Source organism: Papaver somniferum, chromosome 8 (assembly GCF_003573695.1).
Source record: "Papaver somniferum cultivar HN1 chromosome 8, ASM357369v1, whole genome shotgun sequence".
NCBI classification, from domain to species: Eukaryota; Viridiplantae; Streptophyta; class Magnoliopsida; order Ranunculales; family Papaveraceae; genus Papaver; species Papaver somniferum.
In genome coordinates this window covers 88423078-88435658 of record NC_039365.1, presented here as the reverse complement: position 1 = coordinate 88435658, position 12581 = coordinate 88423078, and positions in this window count along the sequence as shown.

The window sequence follows — 12581 nt, the reverse complement described above, 5'->3', positions numbered from 1 at the left end:
AAGTTCGCATGAGTTTTGGTACGATGTACTACTGGACAGTGGCTACGAGCTAGTGCCTACTGCCTAGGCCCTAGGGGTTACACAAGTAACGCAAGTGACGCCGTCGCTAAGAGAGGCCTACATATATTCTAGAGATTGTGAAATGAGGCCCACACCTTAGCCCAGTAAGAGAAACCTAAGTAAAGTACTCTGAATTTTCATTTTTATTTTTGGACAGCTTAAGCAATTTGTTCGTTATTCCTTGGAGCATCTTCTACAATTTTTATGCGGACATTGTCATCACTCATTTGCTCTATATGAGTATAGGATCCGAAAATGTATGGCATTCTCTTAACCCAAACTTAAATTGTTTCAATCGCCATTCATGCCATCAGTGGCAAGTCCCAAAGTTCGGATGGCAAACTTACAAAATATTTGTGGTTGATCTAAATGGATGCTAGCTAAATCACCAAATAATGGAAATTGTTCATGCCTTCCATCTTAATAATTCTTTCTTTGAAGTGGTTTCCCTCTCCTTTCTACATAGAAAAACTTCACTTCACATTTTATCTGTGTCCATCATCTCAATATTTTTGAGGTCTCCGGTTAAAAAACCTTGATAACACACAGTATTGGTAAAAATGGAACTCGTCAGTAAAGATTTCTAAAATCTTAGGTATCCGAGAGAATTGGTTAATTTGTGTCAGTTGTTGTTCTGTATGTAACCTACCAATTCATATCGGGGTGATTCGAAACTTGGATTTGGATTCTCCCTTTTTTTTCAAAAAATCATCAAGGCATAAAAAAAGTGTTCCTCATGCAAATTAAACATCCCATTAAAACAAAACACCTCTTTGCTACACTACTAGATTGAATATTTTCTTGTAACATCCTGAATAGAAGACTTTTGTTAGAAGGGGAGCAAAACCGGATCTGATGAGAGCGAAAATTGTAGTCGACTCACTAACTCAAATCTAGCCAATATATTCACCTGAGTAAGACCAAACTACCCATACTAAATTCAACCATTAATCATGCAAAATTCACATCCATGTTTAAAGGTATTCCACCACAATAACGGCCAAGATAAACGGGAAAAAAACTCATATGATGACATCTTCAAGTTCTTGAATGATGAAATCGTAACTGCTTCTGTAATTAGCAAAATAGCTCTTTAAAATCAAGCAAATAAGTAAAACAACCAACAAATCCATAAATTAAATGTTTACCTAAACCTAATTAAAAACATCAAATGAGAAAAAGAAATACCTCAACCGTAAAAACTAAAAAGTAAAATATATATGCATCAAATCATGCCTACCTTACATCAACCAGTGTTTCTTATCAAGGAAAACATATTAAAAAATAAAAATCATCGGAAAGAATTAAATCATCAAGATCCATGGCCGTGATTTGGTTAGGGTTTATAGAGTTGATTGAATACTTAATCATGAAAAATATTTGGAAGAGGATAATTTTATAGAAAAAAGAGATGGAGATCTCTGCTATAATTGTTCATAAAGGTGTTCAGATCCTTCATAAAACAGAAAATTGCGCATCTTTTTTTCTTTCGGACGTAATCGGTTTTATCAGTGGTGAAAATCGTTGGGAGTTTTGCGGTAGGTCTTAGTATTTAGTAAGGTTAGTTTGGTCTGAGCTAGTAAAAGTATCGACTAGGTCCGACTTATAGAGTTGACTACGACTTTTGCTCTCCTCGGATCCATTTTTTATCTCCCTCTAACAAAAAATCTTTCATTTAATATACAAAAAGCCTACATAAATCTTATAAATCTAGGTTAGATACTTTGATTTCTTTGTCTATTGTTAATCGATCCATAACGTTTTATACTAATTTGGTTTGTTGTATAATTTCGACAATGATAGATGGTAGGAATTAAATGTTGCAGAGCAATAAAGGGTCGTTCTGGAGCAGAAGCAATTAAATAGATTTCTGATGCAGACTATATCCCAAGTAATATATAACTTTGATAGTCTGAGAACACCACCTTTTCGTTGTTTTTGCAGAATATTGTTTTCTTTGTATGAGACTTGTTATTACAGATGACTAAACTTTTTCGTGAACAACTTGACTTCATGGATGAAAATCTATTTTGGGATAAAATATTGTGTGAATGAATGTTTAAGAACGCGCGATTAGAGATATTGAAACTAATTAGAGGATAGAGGAAAAGGACAAAAACCGGATCCAAATATCAATTCAGGTCACCCCTTATCTAAGTAATTTCCTAATTCCTAATCTACCTCTCACTAATAAGGATTAGTGGTTAATAATAATTAGAAAAAAGTATTTGTTAAAAGATTAGTGTGTGTTTTTATTTGTATTTGGGTGAGGTGAGAGTAGAAGGAAGGAAAAAGTATTTGAGAAGGAACTTTTTTTGGTGAAAATGGAGGATGATTGTGAACAGAGAATTGCTTCTAAGAGGTTGAAATTTTTTTTGTTTCCCTTTAATCCACCAGTTTTGCAGATGAAAAAGCTCGGTGCCATCATGGACGTGGTATGAATACAATGCCGAAAGCAGCCATACCGGCATGCTACTCATACCACGTCCATGCCGGCACCGAGCTTATCCCCCATTTTGAAATTCAAGTCGGCATAATATTCAACCAAAAAACTATGCTGGTACGCTATGCAGGGGGTTTGGGGGGTCCGGGGGGCGTAGCCCTTCTCGGCTGCGTTCATCACTTCCGACATGGTCTTCATCTATACCGGCATGGTCATCATCACTTACGGCATGTCTACATCACTTCCGGCATTGTCTTCATCACTACCTTCATGGTCTTCATCACTTCCAAATATTAAAAAAAAAATTGTTTTCAAAATGAGGAGCTGACAAAGAAGGAGAATAGAATTTGAAAGGGAGTGGAGAAAATTTCGAATTTGAAAGGGAGTGGGGAATATTTAGGTTTCAAAACCCCTAATCTTAAAAGAAATTAGGGGAAGGATATTTTAGTATTTTAAAATGAGGGATATGATTTTCTTTTTTGATTTTAAGTTTTTTGATTTTTATTTTAAGGGAAGGATATTTTAGTATTTTTGTCCCCAAAACACTTCTTAGCAGCACTATTGGTTGGAGGAAGTAATTTATATCCCCAATTATTTTGAATATTCCCCAATCGCGCGTTCATGTTTAACTGGGTAACCGGAAAGTATCCTGCCAAATAAATTAAAAAGTAAACTTTAAACATTTCCTCTCGGAAAAAATACTTAAATTTTTTAAACTTTAGCAACGGATATCAGGTGTTGCTATTGAGTCATACGCGGACGTGAGTTTTAGACTAGTGACAGTTTTTTAGCCGTCCGGAAATATACCTGGGACGGATTTAGAAACCGTCCCTACATCCCCTGGCAATTCCAAAAATTCCATGTTCCCAATCCTCCCCCAAAAACCGTCCCAAATGAGTATTTTGAACGGTTGTAATGCTAGGTGATGCATAATTAAGATCAGCGAAGAGTAGCAAGTAGTATTTAATAGGTACATTTTAGTGCGGTAGATTAGTAAAGGAATATTTTAAAGATCAGCTTGATTCTGTTGATCCACTATATACTAAGATTAATTTGGATTTTTAAATCTCAACTTTGCGATGAAGTTATTTGGAAATTTTCAAATTAATATCTTTAATTTTAAATTATCTTCTTATATTCACATGTTGAATCGTTAATCGGAAGAATGCATTACAAACAGCCTATACCTACTCTATATTAGCTAGTAATTTTCAGCCGATTATAAACTATATTTATATTTTGGTCATTTGTCCATTTCGTGTATGGCAGATCGCGTTTTAGTGTGTTCGACACAGAGGAGAAAGCATTTAGGCCAAACACCACTTACCACTCCACGCCTCCCGCAAATTTCCCTGATTATTGTCTCTTTAGCAGATTTGTGGGCCGATGGACTCCATGTGCATACTTCCCCTGATTTGCCAATTAACTATTTAAATTTACTTCACATTCCGTTATCTCCACCTCTCAAGATTTTTCGGATTCCCAAGGTATCCCTTTCCAGAGACATAAGTTTTATGACATTTTTTTATCACTTACTTGTTTCCATAGCTCCATGAAAATGATTCAATTTTTTTTGAAACTTTTGCCGGAAAATGAATCAACAGTTCCAATGTTTTATGAAGCTGCATAAAGGATCATGGAGGTGAATTACAATTTGGACGATAAAGAGAGCACATTCATATATCCACTGAGCAGATATTTTAACGTTGGACAGAATTATGTACATATGGATTTTCTAGTAGCGTTATTTAGTCCGGTGTGTAAAAACATTGTTAGTCGACGATGTTAATATCGGAATTTTTGTTGGGTTCTACCCGTCCTAGTGTACCAAGATGATCTCACTTTTTCAGAATAGTATGAGAGAGAGTTGTCTTTTCATTGTAACTTGTCTTTCCTTATATAGATTTTTCAAAAACCCTTTCTTTTTATGGCATCTTGTCATGTGTCCTAAATCTCCTTAATTACTACTAATGACATCCCTTTTCTAATATAACCTCCTTCTTCCTTGTTAATTCCTTCATTGTTCCTTCCACCTCATGGATACTTTTTTGGTGGATTTGGGCCCTAGTCCCCATGTTCCATGTGTGACCTATCCCCTCTTTGGGACACCCTAGCATGGTTAAGGGGAGTTATTTTTCATGTGTCAACATTAGTCCCCTAACTATGAGGTTAGTCGTAAGATAACCTTATAGTTATACTTATATGATCGAGTCGGCATACGCATTCCTTTGCGCATGGAGAAGATCGTCAGTTACTGCCTCGTAAATGATGTCTCTCTTTTATATATATATATATGTACAGCTGGTACCTTCTCATCTTATTTCTTATTTTTTTTTCTCTTATCCTCTTTTCCTTTTGTGAGTTACTCGACTCGCATGGCTGACTCTCTTCGCGGGTACGTGCTAGTCTTAGCGCCTATTTCCGCGTTAATCTATGTGATGTCCAAGCATGATGAACTGAAACACCTGCTGCTCTTGAAGGCTGAAGTCGAAGCGCTACGGGAGCGGAGAATTACTAACAGACATGGCGCGAATACTAAGTTTAGGGAGGTGTCTGAAGCTTATCAAACCGCGCTTGAAACGGAACCATCGGGTCGTGTGTCGCCAGAGACTCAACGCGCTCTCAATGATGCTGCTAGCACACATGAGGCGGCTAATCAGTTGTATGCAGATTCCCTGGCGATGGTGGTTACGATAGACCGGGCTATTTCATATTATCGCCTCTGGATTTCCAACCGAGTGATGCAACCGCTCCTTGGTCATACTTTGGTCTTAACAACGACCTCTTTGCTTGTACCTCATCCTTACATCGAGGACGAATCTGCTAGTTCTAAGGGAGGAAGAGGGAATGTTATGGAATCTTCGTTCGTTCCAACGGAACAATACACGCAGAGAATATGATGAACATGAGAACACCCTTTCACTCGCCCAAAGAGATGGGGCCGAAGATAAGATCATTCAAGCAATTATTAAACGATTTCACGAGGCTGATCAAGATTTGCGCTTGGCTGACGCACAAGGAAACGACAGTCGCTTGATGGTGGAGGCTCTGGACGTGGATATTTCTCACCGTCGTTCACTGTTGGCAGAATAAATTATTATTATTTATTATATATTTTTTGTTGCTTCTCTTTTTTTTTAGTATTTCTTTAGAATTTTGGGGTTTGAAATTGTGAAGGTGTCCGATTTTCCAAAGACACGGTTTCTCGAGATAAGGCCCCCCTTCGATGTTGTCCACGTGCCATCCATGGTTTCTGTGGTCGTTGTAATCGTTCATACTTTCATGATTCTTTATAAATATGAAATATTGGCTTCTTTAAGCTCCAACTTGTTTGCTTCTTTCTTTTGTTCTACATGGCATATGTTCTTCATGGTTACATTCTTTCGTTTGCGCCAATACCCTCGCTGGTTGACCTTCGATACAAGGAGGAGGAACTCGCGAGGCTTTTGTTAGTAAAAGCGGAGGTTGAAGCGCTCAAGTCGCGGAGGGTGATTTACAGGGATGCCAAACGAGCCCAATTTTCTGATCAATACGATACATTCCAGATGGCTGAAAGGGTTCGGGCGAAGGGGAGCGTGTATGTCCAAATTCGACGTGCATTAGACGAGGCGGTTGAGATCTGTCAAGATGCAGATCAGCTGTTTGAAGAGTCTGTTGTCATGACGGAAAGTATAGATCAAGCCATGGCTGACTGTCGTCTGTCTATCTCTGAGCGAGCTTTTCCTTACTTGCACGGGTGTACTTCAACCCTTGCAGCAGTTTCCGCGCTTGTTCTCACCTTTGATATTCCCGGTGAATTGAGGCGTTTGCTCCTTCTCAGGGGGAGATAGATATGTTATTGGCTTCTCGAGTAGTGCACGTAGATAAGATGCGCACGATTTATCATTATCGAGAGAAAATGCTAGCTGTTGCTCGTAAATCAAAGGTTCCCAGCGAAATAAAGGGGCTTGCTGAATTGGCTAATGAAGCCGATTATACGTTGGCTACTTCTATTGATCATCGTGAGGAAGCGCTCTTAATGGTGCAGTTCATAGATGCAGACATTGCTCATTGTCGCGCGTTACTATCAGATGATGAATGAGTGACAGACGACTTGTTGTCATTATTTTTTTTAATATTTTTTTTGTACTCGGGTATTTATTCTATGTAGTGTATTTTCACTCCGTCTGCCTTCCTTCTCCCTCTCTCTTCGTGAGGGTTTAATTAAGGATATGCTTATTTCATCTCCTTTTAACAGGGACGCTAGGTAGGAACTTGTGATGAAGTGTATTTACCATCCTCCTCCCCCTCCCCTTTTTTTAGCGGGGATTGAGGGGGGCGGGATGTATGTTAAACGCGCCTACTCCCACCTTCATTTTTCTTAATGGGGATTGGGAGGGAGGGATGTATGTATGTTAAACGCGCCTACTCCCCACTCTGTTTTACTTAAAGGGGATCCGGAGAGCGGGGTGTATGTGTTAAACGCGCCTACTCCCCCCTCTGTTTTTGTCAACTGGTACTGGGAGGGCGGCATGAATGTTAAACGCGCCTACTCTCCCCTTCATTTTTCTCAATAGGGATTGGGAGGGCGGGATGTATGTTAAACGCGCCTACTCCCCACTCTGTTTTACTGAAAGGTGATCCGGAGGGCGGGGTGTATGTGTTAAACGCGCCTACTCCCCCCTCTATTTTTCTCAACGGGTACTGGGAGGGCGGGATATATGTTAAACGCGCCTACTCCCCCCTTCATTTTTCTTAATGGGGATTGGGAGGACGGGATGTATGTTAAACGTGCCTACTCCCCCCCTTCATTTTTCTTAATGGGGATTGGGAGGACGGGATGTATGTTAAACGCGCCTACTCTCCCCTTTTTTTCTTTCTCAACAGGGAACCGGGGGGCGGGATGTGTGTTGAACGCGCCTAATTAGTAGGCGCATTTTTGGCATTCGCGCGGTACTTCTATTGGTTAATCAGGTGTCGTTGGCGCTCCTGCATCTTTTAGTAAATTTTTCAGCCAATCGGGTGCCATTGGCATTCCCGTGGCCTTGCGTTAGTCGATCGTGCACCATTATCATTCCCGTGATCTTTTGTTAGTCGATCAAGCGCCATTAGCATTCCTGTAACATTTAGTAAATTTGTCAGCCGATCGGGTGCCAGTGGCGTTCCCGCAGCCTTTTGTCAGTCGATCGGGCGCCGTTGGCTTTCCCGCAACTTTTTGTCAGTCGATCAGGCGCCATTTGCATTCCTGCAACCTTTAGTAAATTTGTCAGCCGATTGGGTGCCAGTGGCGTTTCCACAACCTTCTGTCAGTCGATCGGATGTCATTAGCTTTCCCGTAATCTTTTGTCAGTCGATCAGGACTCATTAGCATTCCTGCAACCTTTAGTAAATTTGTCAGCCGATCGGGTGCTAGTGGCGTTCCCGCAACCTTTTGTCAGTCGATCAGGCGTCATTGGCATTCCCGCAACCTTTTGTCAGTCGATCAGGCGCCATTAGCATTCCTGCAACATTTAATGAATTTGTCAGCCGATCGGGTGCCATTGGCGTTCACGTAGCCTTTTGTCAGTCGATCCAGTGTCATTGGCGTCCCCGTAACCTTTTGTCAGTCGATCAGGCGGCATTAGCATTCCTGCAACCTATAGTGAATTTGTCAGCCGATCGGGTGCCATTGGCGTTCCAGCAGCCTTTTGTCAGTCGATCGAGTGCCATTGGCGTTCCCCGACCTTTGTAGATGTTTACGAATCATATATCAAAAGTTGGCTTTTATTCGAAACGAGAGTTTTTTACTTTGATTTATTTATGCATAAAACTTCTTTAGCCATTTACCATTGGTGACTTGACCTTTGTGCCATTCATGCGTCTGAGCTTGTAATACCCGCTTTCTTCTACCTTCCTTACTTTGAAAGGTCCTTCCCAGTTTGCGGCGAATTTCCCTGCACTAGCATTTCTTTGCACATGAGGAGCGATCTTAAGGACCAAATCGTCTACCTCTAATTTCCTTTCTTTTACATTCTGATTATAAGAATTTGTTGTGCGCTTCATGTACGCCTCCGCAAACCGTTCTTCCCGGGCTCTTCGTTCTTCTATTGTATCCAAATGGGGAAAGCGGCTTACTTCGTCTGGTGTCGTATGACTAGCCATTGCTATCCTCGCGGATGGAATTGCAATCTCTGCTGGCAATATCGCATCCTCTCCACAGACCAGAAAATATGGCGACGCCCCCGTGGAACTTCGTTTCGAGATTCTGTATGCCCATACCGCGAGAGGGAGCTGCTCATGCCACTCTCTGGGGTGGTCCTCCACTGTCCTGCTCAAGATCCGGATGGGCGTTTTATTGATCGCCTCGGATTGCGCGTTCCCTTGAGGATAGTAGGGGGTTGACATATGAAGCCTCGCATTATATTGGCGTGGCAAATCTATCATGTCCTTGTTTACGAACGATTTTGCATTATCCGCCCTGATAATCATGGGCGCGCCAAATCTGCAGATAATGTATTCTTTGATAAATGCTGCAATAGTTTCCCCGGCATAGTCTTTAAGAGGTATCGCTTCGTCCCATTTCGTGGGGTACTCGGTGGAGGTTATTATGTACTTGTGGCGCTTCGAGGACATCGGGTTGATCTGTCCTATAATGTCTAAATCCCAACTGTGGAACGGCCATGGTGTTGCCACGCTATGCGGCAGGGTGTGGGGTGTTCTGATTAGGTCTCTGTGTGTTTGGCAGTTGAGGCATCTTCTCACATGTTCTGCGGTATCGCTTTCCATAGTGGGCCAGTAAAACCCGCCTTCATAGAGCTGTAGAAACAAGTTCCGCATTCCTTGATGTTCTATATTGTGGGACCAAGTCATTACTTCAGCAGCCTCCTCGTCGTATAGGCACCTTAACATAGCGTTACTATAGCTTCTGCGGTAGAGGATCCCCTCATGCATGAAGAAACGCGCCGCTTTCTTTTGGATTTTTAGGGTCGCCTGCCTGTCGCTGGGTAATTTTCCGTTTTGGATGGAATCCATATATGGTTGTCTCCAATCTACCCCGTCGACTGTGCAGACCTCGGCGGGTTGTGGCGAGGCTTGGAAATTGGCGCAACTGTCTTGGAGGGCCGCTGTTTGCGCTGACATACTAGGCCAGTATACCCCTCTCCTATGAAGCTTTCTGTAGAGGTGAACTTCTGCGGTTTTCCCACATGTTGTTGCGTGTAGCTCCTGGAGTATGTTTTCCGCTTATCTCTTATTTACGCACCTGGAAAGATATCCCCTTGTTGCTCGATAGTAAAGGGATCCTTGGATCAATACGAATTGTTTCAGAGCTTGGGTAGGTATTACACGATCCTCCTCCGTTTTGGTCAGGTCGTCGATGTAAGTCCGTCTCCAATCATCTGCCTCTTTGAAGGCCATGTCTTCTTTCCATGTGCTGGGCAGCTCCTTCCTTCTAACTGTTACCATATCCTCTTCTTTATAATTTAGCTGTGTCTTGCTAGATAGTGTTGCCAGGGCATTAGCGTGTTTATTCTTTCTTCTACCTATATGATCTAGGGTCCACCCTGTCTGATTTATCAGGTTTTGAGCCTCTGTTGATATGGAGCTAAATGTGGCTCTTTGACGTGGAAATCCCCATTGACTTGGTTAGTTACCAACCTCGAGTCACCTTTTATCTCAACGCATCCCAAGCCAAGCTCCTTAGCCATTCCGAGCCCTAGGATCAATGCTTCATATTCAGCGACATTATTACTGCATGTGAAGTCCAAATTGAATGAATATGAGAGCAATTCTCCTTATGGTGCTTCAAACACTACTCCCGCTCCTCCGACAGTATCATATGATGATCCATCAAAAAACATGGTCCAAGGCTTGTTAATATAGGCGACATGTACCTCTCCCGACACCCGGTCATAAATCTCGTCATCTCCTTCTCCAGGAAACATAGCCATTACGGCGATCGCTTTCCCTCGTACTCCTTTAGGTCGCTGATAGTCGAGTTCGAACTCCGATAGTTGTAACAACCATCGGGATGTTCTCCCAGTCAGGACAGCCTTAGAGGCGAGTTAAGCTATGGGGTTTGCCGCGGCTACAACGATCGTCTTATGCGTCACAAGATACGGCCTTAGTTTCTGTGTTGCGTAAATGAGGGATAGGCATGCTTGTTCCACTCGTGGGTATCTCAATTCTGCGTCTCTTAAAACCCGACTCACGTAGTAGATGGGTGATAATTTGTTTCCTCCCATATCTTGTGCCAGGACTGCCCCTATGGATGAGCTCGTAAACGCCGTGTATAAGTAAAGAGGCACCCCTTTTATTGGTGGTTTGAGGACTTGTGGGATGACGAGGCATAGCTTTAGTTTTTCAAATGCAACCTGTTGAGTTTCCTCCCATTTGAAGATGGTACCTTTCCTTAGTAGGGGCAAGAATTCCGACATTATCTGAGCCAAACCAGGCACGAAACACCGTATATAAGATATCTGTCTTATAAACCCCTTGAGATCTTTGGTATTAGTTGGTGGTACCGTAGTCATAATCGCCTCGATCTTACTTGGATCCACCTAAATCCCTTCATTGGTTACAACAAATCCCAAGAACTTTCCAGATGTTACCCCAAAGGCTCACTTGAGCGGGTTCATCTTGAGTTGGTACTTCCTACATCTTTCGAAGACCGTCTTTAGGTAAGATTCGTGGCTCTCGGTCTCTGAGGTCTTAACAACGATGTCGTCCACATGTACCTCTACCGTCCGATGCAGTAGATCGTGGAATATGGATGTCATGGCACGCTGGTATGTGGCACCGGCGATTTTTATCCCAAAGGGCATCACAACGTAGTAGAAATTCCCATATGGAGTTTGGAAAGCAGTATTCTTTTCATCTTCCTCGGCCATCTTTATTTGGTTATATCCATTAAACCCATCCATTAAAGAGAAATGCATCTTGCCTCCAGTCGCATTCGGCGTTAGGTCGATGTTGGGTAGTGGGAAATCATCTTTGGGACAGGCTCGATTGAGATCCCTATAATCTACGCAGCATCGGATCTTTCCATTCTTCTTCACCACTAGGACGATGTTGGCTAACCAGGTCGAGTGCTGGATAGGTTTGATGAATTTGGCTTTCAATAAGCGTTCCACTTATTCCTTTATTGCGAGAGCGGTAGCCCTCGGGAACACTCTACTTATTTGTTTTATTGGCTGGAATTCAGGAGACACTCCAAGGTTATGAGCTACGAGGCTGCTATCTAAACCCGACATTTTGTCATAATCGTAAGCGAAAACATCTATGTATTCCCTGGGCAAGGCGATCAATGCTTACCTTTCTTCCGCGTCTAAGCTTTTACTAATCATGATCGGTCACTTATCTTCTTCTGTTCCGATGTTAATTTCTTCTATGACGTCCATGGTGAGATCTTCGGGGGATCGTAATTCCTCATCATCGATTTTATTATATGGTAGCTCGCTTAGGTTTTGCTCGTCCGAGGGGGCCCCTACATCAAGTGTTTCGGAGTTTTGCATGCTTGTAGACGCTCCCTCGATTAATTGCTATAAGCGGTACACGTGCCCCCCGTATGGTCTTGAGAAACGCTGGAACCTAGGTTGTTCTTCATGTTTCCGCTTTCTTTCCGCTGGGAACGTCATCCTACTTGGCCGGCTCCGTCTTCTCTTCCTCACTCCATTTCGGTAGCGGGGTAAGTTTCACATCCGGGATTTCATCCGCCTCCTTAGCCAAGTCATAAAAAACCGCATCTTCCATGTAAGCTTCTTTTGGGTCAAAGGGGTGACTCGTGGCTGGTATCCGAAATTTCCTTCCTCCTACGTTAGTCTTGACATACTGATGGTGTGTTGCCGCTACCACTTTATGGTTGAGTAACCACCCTCGCCCTAACAATACATGGAACGTTGTGTCGTCTTCTAGTACATAGAAAGGGGTAATCCCACGAATATGACCAATCTTCATAACTAAATGGACAATCCCAATTGCCGTCTGAGTATGCCCTCCAAATCCTTTCACCGTCATGGTTCGCATTTTAATTGCCGACCGTTGTACTCCAAGAAAATCTAGTGTATGTGTAGAGATTACATTTAAAGATGAGCCCCCATCTACAAAGGCCCTCATCAAAGGA